This window comes from Rattus norvegicus, chromosome 3 (genome assembly GCF_021556685.1).
Source record: "Rattus norvegicus strain SHRSP/BbbUtx chromosome 3, alternate assembly SHRSP_T2T, whole genome shotgun sequence".
NCBI lineage: Eukaryota > Metazoa > Chordata > Mammalia > Rodentia > Muridae > Rattus > Rattus norvegicus.
In genome coordinates, this window is record NC_141536.1 from 119,775,573 (window position 1) to 119,781,952 (window position 6,380).

Below are 6,380 nucleotides of genomic sequence, written 5' to 3' on the forward strand. Positions count from 1 at the left end.
ATTCATTCATAAGCATCTATTAGAACAGTATAATAAAGAAGCAGGACATAGTCTCTTGAGTTACCTCTTACTCATCCCTCAAACTTGTCTTGGTGTCTTACTTTAACTGAAAAGAATCAAGAGAAATGTGAAGGGGGTATGAAAATGAGGAATTTAGGGTAGCGAATGACTCTTTAGTTTGGCAACTGTTCTGACCCTTGTATGACATTCTTTTTTTCCTCAAAGCAAGAAGATGAAAAATCCCAAAATGGCATGGTGTGGTTCACCTCATGCAGAAGGCATACAATTAGGTGTATCCTTGCTTCTTACTTATTCCCACAGACAGAACACTTGCAGCATATTATTGTCAGTGAATTTCTAGCAAACTCTTGGTCTATTTTTTGAAGAGTATTGCCTCTCTGCTTCAGGACATCAAAGAACTTCCTGAAAGTCTAACATTACCATTGCTACAGCATGAAACACCATGGCAAAAGCAACTTGAGGAGGAAAAGATTTATTTGGCTTATGCTTCTTATCTTTATTTATTATTGAAGGAAGTCAGACAGGAACTCAAACAGGACAGGAACCTGGAGGCAGGAGCTGATACCAAGGTCATGGAGAGATAGAGGCTGCTTACTGGCTTGCTCCCCATGGCTTGCTCTGACTGCTTTCTTAGAAAACCAAGGGCCATCAGGCCACAAGTGGCACTACCTACAATGTGTAGAGGGATTTTAATACAGCAACATGGATACTCTAGCTGGAACATGGACATACTCTTAGCACATACCTTTAATCCCTTTGGCTAGAAAACAGACCAGCCCTTAGTACACACCTCTAATTCCAAACAATGAATGTAAAGTTAGTTGGCATAAGGAAGCACCCATGTTTGAAAGTGATGTCTAATTGAGAGGCAGAGAAAGTGATGAATCAGAAAAAGATTTGATAGAAAAGGATATGCCCAACTCTCACTGAGAAGACAGAGAAAAAAGAGGCTAGGTAAGAGAGAACATCGAAGAGAGAAAAAAAGGAGAGGGGTCAGTTTTGCTGGGACAGTTGTACAGAGACAAGTTATAGAGAGAGAGCAGGCTAGACACAGGTGAAGACAGAATGATCCAGAAAACGAGGAGCCAGAAGCCTAGAAGATATTGCCATAGAATGAGGCCAAACAAAGCAATTCGATCAGAAGCCGAAAGAAGCCAGTTTGAAACAGTCATCATGGAGAGAAGTTTTCAGCCAGAAGAGCTGAGTTGACCAGCCAGGCAGAGTTCAGAAAGAGCTAGAGGAGGTCAGTGTATTCAACAGTAATCTCAGAGACTGAAAACAATCTAAGTCTAGATAAGATTAAACAGAGACTAGAAGCTTCTGGGACTAGGCCTAGGTTAGCAGACCAAGAGGACAATTACATTGGAGGAATAAAAGATACCTTTACAATAATGGGCTGGGTCTTCTCTCATCAATCACTAATTAAGAAAATTACCTCAGGCTTGTTTACAGCCTGTCCTATGGAGACAGTTTTCTCATTTAAAGTTCCCTTCTCTCAGATGACCAGGACAGGTGCTTTGAAATTCTTTACTTGTTTTTTTCCTGCCTCTGGGCTGAAGTTGGCATGAGTTAGAACAGACTTGAGTCTGAAAAATCCTGATATTCCCACTTAGATCTAGAGCTGGGTCACCACTCAACTCTTCCTATTCCACAAAGATTCCTTTGTCCTATGAATTCTGTGAATTTTGCTTCCTCTGTGCTTCTGGAATGGAGTGAAGACAGGAAAGGCCAAATTCGGTAGATATTCTGATATTTTTCATGTTTCATAAGATAGTATGCCTTCTAAAGGTCAAATAGATTGTGTTGAGATGACCATGTGCATTGGTGATGTGCTGTTCTAGGTGGCATCATGTTTATAATGCAATATAAAATTGTTATTGCTTTTAAGTGTTATGTGGAAAGGTTAAAGAAAGGAAAGGAAGATGGGGTGGTGATCCTTTAGTAAAAATTACATCAGCATATTTGTTACCCAGGACAAAAACATGGGCAATTATACCATTAGAGAACTTAGGTTAGGCACATTTACTTAACAATAATGACTCCTTAAGGGCCATTATGAATTATTGGGAAATAAAATATTCATAGGTGTATAAAGCTAAATTTCTCCCATGTGAAGTTTTCCCTGGACATTAAATCTACAGAATGCAGTTTTGTTATGGGAGAGCTGCCTAGATTTGCTGTGCTTTACAGTCTCCAAAAATAATTTCAATTTCAGCACCAGAAGGAAGGAGCCATCTCACATTGCAAAATCATCAAATCTCATGCTCACAGGGCAGAGCCAACTTAGATTTCATGGCTCTTTGGGAAGAGAGCAGAGACTAGGCAGGAGAATTCAGTGGGCAGAGGAAAAAGAAGACTCCAAAACCATCAGGGCAGGACTGCTGGAGCATTGTCCCTAATGACCCCTAATTAGCCTACAAGTGACATGACTTAGAGTTATGGCCATCCATTCTGTTAAGTACTGGAAATGCCACATATTTAAATGGCGGTTTTAGAATGCGGAATATCAAAACTCCTTAGGAAGACTGCTATATCCAGTGCTTCTTCATAGGAATGGAGTAAAGAGGTTGTGGTATCCAGGCACTAGGGACACAGAGAAGGTGATACAGAGATGGACAGATTCCCTCAAGAGAACAGAACAAAGACCTTAGCCTTCCACTGCTCAGCAGTAGACGAATATTAGAGTATTAGAGTGTTAGAGGAGTATGGGCCACAAACATGTTTACCTATTAGAAACCCTGTCAGATTTCTCTTTAATCTGATTGGGGATTGAATTTAGGGCCTGATACATACTAGGAAAGTGCTCAACCATTGAATTATACCCCAGATCTTTGTTTACTTATCAGTTTGAGTCAAGGTCTCATTTAAAATTACCCAAGCTGCACTTGAACTCATTGTGTAGCCTAACCTTCAATCTTGCCATTTCTTGTCCTGTTCTGCAGAATAAACAGAACTACAGTTACTGCTGGCTCCCTTCTGCTTTGTGGCCAGGAAGACCGCATACTCATTTTTCTTAACTTTAGTACTTTTCCCCCCTAGAAATTCTAGTAGAAAGACCAGGTAAGTGTGGCCAAGTGAGGGGACCCTTCAGTTTTCTTTGACTTCAAGCTTCAGAGACATTACACATCTGTACCTATGTGGAAATCTGGATTAAAATACGTCTGTTGAGTGGTTCATGGTTAATGAGAGGCCCAGAACATTGCCTAATGACAAAAAGGGGACAGTTGACAGAACATAAGATAAGAATGGGTGCTGCTTCCTCAGTGTACCCCAAAAGTTTAGCAACATGCCGTGCGTGCAACACAGGGTTGAAAAATGCTCACATGTTATATAAAGCAGATAGGTGCACAGCAAGGCAGAAAACAGTCTCACAGAGAGTATTAGTGGGAGTCTGTTATCTCTTTCCACCAAGTGGGTCCTGGAGATTAGATGCAGGCTGTCAGGTTCGTGGCAAAGGGCTTCACCCACTGTGTCACCTCATCAGCTCCCCCCACTCCCACCCCCCGTCCCCATGCCTGCTGTTCCTGTCTTGCTTTTTCTCAACTGCATTAAAGAATAAGTGAATTGTCTGATATATCGCATCATGTGCAAAGTTCAGCTGTGGAACACTCCCTACTGTGTGCTGTACAATGTATGGCTTTAACTTCCTGGCTTTTCTGGGGAAATATTCATTTTATTAATATATATCAGCATGAAAGTTATATGGTGTTGCATGATCCACACTTTGGTGGATTTTTAAAAAAAGTAAAAACACTTACTTCTTGAGACTGGTATTGGCTTGCTATTTCTTAGTTATTTGAAAAATGCATCAGTAATCTGACCTGACAGAAAAACGGGATACAGTAAGTATTCTAGGATCAAACTCAGCCAGAAAATGTTACTTGCCAACATGGTTGGGATTCTAAGGCAGGGGTAGAGGGTGGTGATGGTGATGGTGATGTCAAAGTCACAAGAGATAAACAGTGGTCATCTGGTGGCCACCAACACAGGGAATTGCACCTGCAAGGCAACAGTTTCCATGGATGCACCATCCACCAGCAGGCCAGGCTGTCCACTCTCAATCCTCAGCCTTGTTCCACTAACACTGGGGTTGAGCAGTGTTTACCAAAGCCACAGTGTTTGACACACAGTCAGTAGGTCATATGGGCTGGATTATGAATTGAATTAGTGAATCAGGAAACAAAACCCCAAACTTAGTGCCCAGACTCCAAGGTGGTTTGATGTATTTGCTATTTGTCTGTTTGCTGTCCAGTTTTCTCTCTGATTGATCTGTCTTGCTGGGGAGACTGGGTTCCCCTGGTTTCCAGGTAGCTTCGGTTGCTAAGAGGCACTAGCCTTGAAAAGAAGAAAAGACTAAGTATTTCTTCCCTTCCCCCCTCCTTGAAAGGAAGTCATTACATCTCTGGCAGTGACAGCTTCTCTTGTTGTCAGCTGCTGCCCAGAAGTCTTTCCCAGGGCCCATGTCATGCCTTCTTTAGTGGTCTCTGTTTCTGGGCTGGAAGGTAGATATATCCTTCCATCCCCAGGGAGGTAGCAACTACCTGCAGTTGCCAACCTCTGGGTTTTCTCTCTGTATTGCTAATCCCCATGTATTATTTTCAGCATCAAATTCCCTTTGTTGGTTTCATTTCCAAGACTAGTCCTTTCAGAAGCCATGGGTAAAATCATGCTTTTTCTTAAATCTTGGCCCCTGGAACTGTGTCTGTTCCTCCTTAGTTCTTTGAGAGAATTCCTGGGAAATACTGTTTCCTATGACTTCTTTCCCTGGTATACTGTTGTGCTATCTGAGATAAGATTATATCCAGAATATTATCTGCTAAGCCTTTCCCATATTGTCAAGATGCCAGCTGTTCCTATATCAATATATAGGTATGATGTCATTCCTGTTAAACTCCCAGAAGGGTTTTTTAAGTGAAAATTGACAATGGATTGAAAACATTGTATGGGAGTATAAAGGACTGAGAATGTCCGACAGCGTAAAGAGAAATGTGAGATGGCCTTTGCCATCAAATAACAAGACTCATTAAAATCATGCAGTACAGAGAGGGTGAGTCCTGGGTTAGTGAGCAAACAGACCTGACATGGAGCATCAGGGCCTGGTAGTGTCTAGAGACACTTCCACACACATACAAACCCTGATTTATTTTTCAAGGTCAAAGTGCAGGGGTTAGAAAAGGTCCATCTCAAAACAGAATTCCCAGGATAGCTGGGCCACGGTGTCATTAAAAGCTGTGTTTATACCCCTCCCTCAAAGTCTAAGTCATGGTTCCCTTTAGTGTTTGTCTTAGGATTTTACTGCTGTGAATAGACACCATGACCAAGGCAACTCTTATAAGGACATTTAATTGGGGCTGGCTTACAGGTTCAGAGGTTCAGTTCATTATCATCAAGGCAGAAACATGGCAGCATATGGGTAGACACAGTGCAGGAGGAGTTGAGAGCTCTACATCTTCATCCGAAGGCTGCTAGCAGAATACTGGCTTCCAGGCAGCTAGGATGAGGGTCTTAAAGCCCACACCCACAGTGACACACCTACTCCAAAAAGGCCACACCTTCTAATAGTAGCACTCCCTGGGTTGACCATGTAAAAACCTTCACAGTGCTCATCCCTTTTCCTTCTGAAACAACAATGTATATCTTGGCAGTCCACTCCCAGCCTCCTCCACCCCAGCACAGAGAACTCTAAGAGTGAATGTGAACAATGCTCTTGGCCAAGGCTGCATCTTTGCCCTCAACTAACTGGCAAGAAAGAAAACAGCTTTCACTAAGGTCACCAAGGTTGTCTTAATGAGCAACCAACTTAGCCCAAGGCTGAGAAGCCAAAAGATGATTTTAACATTGTTTAATCCCATGGTTTTCTAGGGAAAAGGAGAGAAGGAAAATATTGGGAAACCAGTGTGCAAATACTTCAAGGAGTGAGTAGCTTTAAATAATTACCAATACTTGGAATTTTTAAAGAGTAGTATTAACCCTGTATAATGTTAACAATAGAGGGAGAACCGCTCATAGACTGTACCCTCCCCTTCCCTTGCTGTTTTCTTTTTAGCCTAGGTTAGCCTGGAATTCACTATGCAGTCCAGGCTGGCCTCAACTTATGGTGAGCCATCACACCAAGCAATCTCCTATTTCCAGTGTTCACTGTATTCTTTTAGACCTCAAACATTCATTTTTGTTTGCTTTGAAAGAATTTCAGATTTCAGAAAAATGCAAAAATTGTGTGCTATTTTAGTATACAGTTCATCATAACTGCCCAAATGTTTATACATATATTTTTTTTCTTTACTTAGCCAGGCAGAGTGGTGCACATCTTTAACACCAGTACTTAGGAGGTAGAGGCAGGAGGATCTCTGTGGGTTTTA